Source organism: Haliaeetus leucocephalus, unplaced genomic scaffold, assembly GCF_000737465.1.
Source record: "Haliaeetus leucocephalus isolate CR32 unplaced genomic scaffold, Haliaeetus_leucocephalus-4.0 Scaffold2, whole genome shotgun sequence".
NCBI classification, from domain to species: Eukaryota; Metazoa; Chordata; class Aves; order Accipitriformes; family Accipitridae; genus Haliaeetus; species Haliaeetus leucocephalus.
Window position 1 is genome coordinate 11,053,098 of NW_010972438.1, and position 7,963 is coordinate 11,061,060.

Genomic DNA, 7,963 nt, shown 5'->3' on the forward strand with positions numbered 1-7,963 from the left:
CGGCAAGGACCCCATCCCTTCTCAAGCAGCAGCCTTGCTACACTGGAGCAGCCCCTCCAGCCCCATGCCACCAGACACCTCTGGTTTGCGTGGCTGAATAAGCCAAACTCTTTCAATCTCCTTTCATAAGAGAAGATTATCATCTAAGCACTTAATTATCTTGTCGCTTTTCTCTGCACGTGTCCCAGTTCAATCTCTTTTTTTCCTTGCACGTATATGGCTAGGACTGCGCACAGGCTTCCAGCCACCCTGGGGTGCACAGCAGTTCCCATCAGCCAGAGCTCATGCACCACTGCATGCCACACTGCCCTATCTCACCTGTAGCCCCTCGTGCTGGCATTTGTGTCTTTGTGTCACCTGCTAATTACCTAAATGCCCACTGGCTTTTGCACCCAGGTGACTACAGCAGATTTTAAGCAGGTTTGGCTCATGAGCAGGCCTTGAGGAGCACCTTCCAGAGCTGCCTTGTCCCCTCATACCACCCATCTCAAGAGCTGATGTTGTCCATTTAATTGAGGCTTATCCACTTAATTTTTCTCAGCTTTTTTCATATTTCATTGGCTTGGCAATGCTTTGTTTTAGCAGGAGTGCTTTGCATCCTGTTTTGTTCCAACCGGCCAACGTTCCACCCCAGCCACACTATCTGTACACATCTTCCTTTGCTGTTCACAGGAAAGACCAGGCGTGTTCAGCGAACAGCTCTTTCTCTCCATCCTAATTTATGATTTTAAAGGAAGACTGCTGTAAGATTGCTAAGGATTTTTCATCTCCACATAGGCTGCAAACTGCATTCCCATGCTGTTGTGTATTAGGCACAGCAGTGGTTCCTCTAAGAATAATTGCAGCTGCATGGGGGGAGTTATATTATTGTCCAATCATATAACACAAATCCCCTTTTTTTTTCAGTTTTTCAACAAGACTGACTGAAGCCAAGAGCATCTTGCTCCAACTTAAAACCCTCCCAGGGTGCCCGTGCCCCCACAGGACACTGCTGGGGCACCCACTGCCTTCCAGCTGCAGCTGCCTGCTTCAGATGGTTTCTGATCCCATCTCTTCCTGTGCCCAACAAATGGAAATCCCTACTCTTTGCACACTCCTTCATAACTTCCCACTATCCCTTCAAGCAGCTTTCCTTCAGTTACCAGCCTCCTGTGCATTTCTGACATGGTTCTGGTTGCACTTCTTACCCATTAACCTCTTGCATCTCTGTCTTGTTAACCAGCAATACTATTCTTCCCATCACAGGTTCAAGCTCCCATTTACCATCAGCTGGTTACAGAAGAGGGTTGGTTATACTGGGGTGAGTCAGCTATACTGGGGTCCCCCTTCCCTGGCCATGCCTGCTGTGCAGTTGGCAAACACCTAAGCCTCAGCCTTCCTTGTGTTGAGCCAACCAAGTTTTGCAGCTTCGCATAGCCTTTCATCTCCAGCTGCTATATAAATAGAGTCCAGTAAATGAGGTTTGGCCTATACGCAGCATCTTATAAATTTCAAGTGCTTTGCATTAAACATCTACCCTATTGTTCATCGCTTGGGGCTCGGGGAGATCTCAGCGGGCAAATCACTATGGTTGCACAGCACAGTGAAGTATTTCATGCCAAGCTGTGGAGGAAGTAGCCACAGTATTGATAGTACTTTATTCACATTTACAAATGAAAGACCAAATGTGGTTTTTATTGATTTCCCTGTTTAGTGCAAGATGCTCTTCAAAGTCATTGTGCCTCAGTGCTGAAAGCTCTGACAGATAAAAGCCAAATGGAGCAGGCACTGCTGGAGATGGAGAGGAGACTTGCAGCCGTAAGTGCAGAAATTAATCTTTTATTCTGAATCCTCATTCTGAACTTCTGCTTCTTCAAAATATTAACTGAATATTAAATTGCCTTCGAATGGTGAATTATAAAGTAGGCTGCTCCTGTTATAATGAAGGGGGGGAAACATATTAAAATGCTAATTCTAGGCCAATTATTGACTGATGCTTACCCAAGTGCTAACACTGCTGTAAGCTCTGATGAAACCCTGGTCAGTAAGAGGGGAGCCCAACAGTGCCCTGTGGTGGCAGGCCGCGATGGAGCACTGCTTCCTCACGCTGGCACATGCCTTCGCTGGAGGAAGTGGTGTAGTGCATGCCTGCAAGGGGAGAGCATCTTGCAGAAGTGCAGTGCCTTGTCCCTTCAGCTGGATGTTTTCCCAGGGAGAGGAAAAAAGAGGTGAAAAAAGAACAAGTGGGCGTCAGAGACAGAAGAATGAACTGTCAGAGACAAATAATGAACTGTCAGAGACAAATAATGAACTGTCAGAGACCTCCTGAACAAGTCTGGTTTCTCCAAAGGCCCTGCTGCAGGCATTCCTTTTGACAAGGATGTGTCACACAAGCATGTGAGGAGGCAGTGCTCCTGGGAGAGGGGGCACACAGTGGGTTAGGGGTATGCCCCAATCCCTTTTGTGGGACAGTTTGAGAAATTACACAGGGAGATACAAATTGCTGTTCTTTGGGTCAATACCCAACTTAAGGGGTCTAATTGACACATAGTACCTGAAAGTTTCTTGTTTGAGTACTATTATTGCACCTTTTAATGTGTTGCTTACTGCTTCTGCTCTGCTTGCTGCTTCCCCAGAAAGACGTGGAGATCTTGGATGTGAAATCCAGTGTCCAGCTGCTGAAGGAGGGCCTGGAGTCACTGCCAGCTCAGCTGAGTGATCAGCACCTGAAGCTGTGTGAAGAACTAGGCTTCCTGAAGCTCCCTAACGCTTTAGCTGAGCTGTACACATTCATTTCCAGTGCCAGACTCCCCCCTCATGTGGCAGATAACTCTTCCCAGACCTCCCCTGGCCTATGCCATGACTCCATTCTGGGTAAGGAGAACGTGTGCTGGCCATGCTGCCAAGGCAGGGGGGTTTGCAGCCCCTCAAGTCGGTCTCAGCCCCCCTGCATGGCAGTGGGGGAGCAGCACGAAGACTCCCCGGTGGGGAACCAGGTCACTGGGGATGGCATATCTAAGGGTGACCTAAACACAGCTTCGGAAGGGAAAGTCAGCCCCATTGCTACAGTGGTGTGTGGCAGAGAAAACACCTCGTTGCAGGAGGTGAAATACAGTTTGGAAACACAGAGCTGTGCTAACCAACGTTGCATGTGCTGCACTAACAGTCACTTTTTGGGGGGTAGTCAGAAGAAACACTGTCCTGTACCCCAGGAGGTACCTCTACCAACTCCATTGAGGAAGGCTGTCAGGAGAGGCAATCAAGGATTTGAACCCATGACACCATCACAACAGAGGCAGCGGCAGCCTCAGGTTTGCCACCTTTCAGTACGAAAAGATACGCCTGGGCAAAGAGACAATAACTGGGCCACAGACGGCGAGGTGGAGAATACAGCTGCAGGGAACAAAGCGAAACAGAAGCCAGGAAGGATCCCCCAGAATAAAGCAAAGGGGAGGAAGAAAACGTGCCCCACTATGAGAAAAGGCGAGCTCTCTCGATGTAGTGACGGTGGGCTGAAGCAAAGGAAGGCAAATGGGATTATTGAGTTGGAAAGCTCCAGAAAAAATTGCTTTCCCAGATACACGGTTGCTCTCAATTTAGGAAGCTCTAACCCGGTTTTTGCAGCTCCCAGCCAGCAGATCCTCAGCAGTGCTCAGCTGAGGCTTACAAAGAATTTCCCAGCAGTGCCATGCTCCAATAAAAGCCTGCAACAAGTTGCAGACAAAAGAAAGAGAAGTTTGGAAATTAAAAAAAGAGCGAATGTTTCCAGTGTAAAAAGGAATCTCTGGGATTCCTCTCCCCAGGAGAATGTATTTTCCCTGTGTAGCACAATAGGTGAAAAACAGATGAGCTGCTTCAGTCTCCAAAGCCCTGCAGCTTCCAAGAAACCACGTCCTGTCAATACGCTGGCTCAGCAGAATACGGCCTGTTGCTCTTTAGTGTTTGATAGTGATTATTCTGATTGAAGGGTTTTGTTTTGTGGTCGGAGTCCTCAGCGCAGGCTTGGCCATCTCAGTCGCAGTTTATTCCTCTAGGTGTGTTACCTGCTTAGTCAGCGACAAGGCTCATGCCTGGATGTTTGAAAGTGTTATTGCCCACTTTGATATATTGTAAGGGACTACGTGGGATATTGAGGGGAAGCTCTCCCCTGACTTGGAAAGCTGGTGGGATCTGTATTGCTTTATCCTCCCACTCACAGAGACGCCACGGGCTCCGATTACTGTTGTATTTAAGTAGCAGGGAAGTACCTGCGGAGTCTGCCGACGTTCACCGGGGAGGAGAGGGCTGGCAGAGCACAGACAGGCAGCTCAATCGGATTTAGCACTGAGATCTACTTGAAACTTTTCAACTAGATAGATGTAATAATATCTCTGTGGCCAGAGGCTTTACTCTGTTTCTCACTCGTAGTCTCTGTGTTGGTTTGTATGTCTTAAAGTTCGGCTTTTTAGCTCCCTAGGCAGTAGTAGCATTGTTCTGGTTGATTTCGATAAGGTTCGGATTTGTCCCAGGAGTTGTTTGTGAGCGTTGGAGAGGGAAAAGTTTAGCTGAGGAAAACCAAATCCCAACATCTCAGGTTCATCAACTGTTGCATTTCTCCTTTTAGGCTGAAATTTCTTGGTTTCAGAAAATTCAGGAAATTATTTAATTTCTACTTTATTTGGCTCTTGTATCTCTTGGCTCATCAAGGAATGGTCCAACATCATACACTTTTCAAGGGCAGTGGTTCTCAAACAGAAACCAAAAGATGTGACGTTCAAATTGAGCAGATGAAGTCACTGATGAATAGTTCTTGTCCTTCAGAAACCTGCACGTCTCTAGTGAGGAGTCGCTCCAAAATTTTCAAGTCAGAAAGGACCAGCCTGCTCACTGCTCACCTCACCTGGTGTATACAGCAGCGAGATTGTTGGGTAGCCCCAATTCCCGCAAAGCAACTCTTTCCAGGGTACCCAGCTGTGACTATCAGCAGCTTCCACTGCTTCAGATATTTGTATCACGTTTGATTTTTTATCTGAGATGTTACCAGCAAAAGAAGCATTTCGGTGTTGCCAAAACAGGTCTATTGCCACGAATCCAACCAGTCCAGCTTTGTCGTCCTGAGGGGGAAGACTGGGATCCCTTTTTCCTGGCTTTAATAAACTCATTCTATCTTTGCCAAAGTCCAGTGTCTTTGTGTTGGTTTTTCAGGAGAGGCAAGGTCCTGTTTCAGTGGGTGAGCAGGCGGCTGCTCTTCAGCTCTTTAACTCCCCCGGATCATGGAACTGGGAGGATTTGTTTTTTTCAACTCCTCTCTGATGTTTAAAGAAAGAAACCTCAGCCCTTCCAGTTTGACGTTGGTTTGGTGATGTTAATTAGCAAGGAGAAGGCGGCAGGGGCAGGTGTGGGGAGTGCCCGAGGCCTTGGGGACCCCCCCCTCCTCAGGTCAGCAGAGGGGCCAGGTGATGGCTGCTAGCAGCAGCCGTTCATTTCACGTTGCCCTCCTTTACCTGCCCCTGCCCAGCATCCCCAGCACAGTCTTTGCTGGGCAAAACCTGCTCAGTGGGGCTCGCCACCCCTGTGTTTCGGGGTCGGCAGGGACGGACACAGGCCTTTGCACAGCCCCCGGCCTGGACGCTCAGCCCCGGCTGCACCGCAAGGAGCTCGGCAGCACATGGCTGAGCTTGGAGGGACCTCTGGAGGTGTCTGCCGCAAGACCCTGTGCTCAGCCAGAGCAGGCCCCGGCTCCCAGAGGATGGAGCACCCGTGCCGTGGGGTGCAATGCAGGGCTGCCCTGGGGACCCCCGCAGCCCCCCACCGCATGAACACAATGGCAGACAGCAGCGGCGTGAACAAAGTCCCCGGAGAAAGGAGGTGTAATGGCAACAGCGGCCAGCGGTGCTTCCTCCCGCGCTGGCCACCTCCCCGGGGAAGCGGGGGGAAGCTCTCGGGTGCCACCCTGACCCCCATGGCCCAGTCCCACACCTGTTCCCACTGAGGGTCTCCTCTGGGTTTTTTGCTGCCAGCAAGAGTATTTGTCCCAATATGGCCGTGACGATGGCGGCTCCTCTCCCAGCCTTGCTGGACAAAACCAGAAGAAGCATGTGTGCTGCCAGCTCTACTGTGGGGCCCAGGGCTGGCATCCCCAACCAGGAGTCACCGTGCTCCTGCGGAACACAGCAGCCTTACCATGGCACTGCGCTTGCAGCCCGGCAGAGCGGGTCCTGTCTCCCAGCCCATACTCCCAGTGCACGAGGCCGCCAAGTTCACCATCTCCAGCTCCCTGCCAGAGCCAGCCATGCCGCCAGGCACGTGGTGGCCTGTGCATGTGGTTTCTCCTGGCCTTTGCCATCGTGGGGCTGCCAGCACCTGTGTTTGTGGGGGTCTCATGCCACCCTTCACATAAGGCCCCTAGGGAAGATGCCCCCCCAGCAGCACAGTTGAGGGGGACTGTGGAGGACATGGGGCAGCGCTGTAAAACACACATAGCAGTCATGAAAATACAAAACTGGGCTCCAGGCTGTTTGTGGGCACTTAATTGGGGCAGTTTTCTCCTAAATTGGGGTTTTGTCTTGCTTCCCTGCGGGAGAGCCCAGGAGAAGGGATAGGACAGTGGCCAAAAGCCAGTGGAACCCAGGTGGCCAGAGGGGTGTGAGGCCACAGGTCACATCCTCTGCCCAGTGTCCCCAGCTGCGCAGGCAGGCAGCCGCTGCGGCAGCATGGAGCGGGATGCTCATCTTTTCATCTGCCAGTGAGTCACTTGGCAGAGGAGGAAACCGCTGACAGCACTGGGGACGTGGAGGTGGCTGCTGCACCCGTGCCTTGTGCTAAAGGCACACCAACAATTGCGGTATATGGGGCACAGCCGGCTCCCTCCCCACAGCCCTGCCGCACGCTTGGCACTGTGGCCACCCCATCCACAGCCTGAGACCAGCCGGCTGTGGTGGTGCCCAGTGCTGGTAGTGCCTGCCACAGTGCAGTCTTGCCGGCTGCCCCGACGGGCTCTGGTGCTGCCCGGCTCTTCCCCCCTCGTGCAGCCTCCCCAGCGTTAATCCCTGGATTAGCTGCCTGCCCTGCCTGCTTTGTGGGGTCTGGCATGTCGGCATTGCCCAAATTCCCCGGCCCCTGTGCTCAGCTGGCTGCTGCAGCCCCCCCCGGCCCTGCTGCCTGCACCCAGCCTAGCAGCAAAGAGGGGTGGACTAGGGCCCAGAAATGCCCCATGCTCTCACGGTGAGCCCAGCCTGGGCACGATGCCCTGGGGATGGAGAAGTGGCAGGGAAGCAGGACTGGGGCACTGCGTGCTGCTGCCAACACTGTGCTGCCGTTGGGGACCTGAGGTGCCACATGTCCCCGCTGGCCTGGCTGAGGGGAGAGCAATGGCGGTGACAGGGATTTGCCAAGGCTGCGGCAGCTCAGGTACTGCCTGAGGGAGCCGGGGTGCAGGCAGGGAGCCAGGATGCAGGCAGGGAGCCGGGGTGCATCACGGTGTGGGGCAGAGCCCTGAGCCAGCGTGACTTTGTGGTGCTGTGGCCGTGCCAATGCCAGCCCAAGCCCTGGCAGGGCCGGCAGCTCTCCAGCGGGACAATTAGCTGATTAGCTAATTACCTGCGCCTTGGCAGGGGCCAGTAGCCCAGTGGCTGCCAAGGTGCTGCATGCCTCGTGCAGGGTGGGTGGGAGGTGTGGGGCAGGAGGGTGCCAGGGCCACCCACAGACCCTCCCGGGGACCCTGCCGGTGGGGTGCCCGCAGCCCACCCCGCCTGCCCCATGGCCGCGGTGGGACTGGCCTTGGCAACAGCCCCCCGCCGGGGGCTGCCTGGCTCCCGGGAGGGCCTGCCTGCCCTGCCTGCCCTGCCTGCCCCACAGGCAGCATCCCCTCTGCTGCCTCCTGCCCCGTGGGGACCTCCCCTGGTGCCCCACGAGGCCACGTCCACGGGAGACCAGCCCTACGGGGGAACCTGCCCGAGAGGAGCCCACCCCAGCTGAGCCCCACGGCACCCGCCCCGCCCCTGTG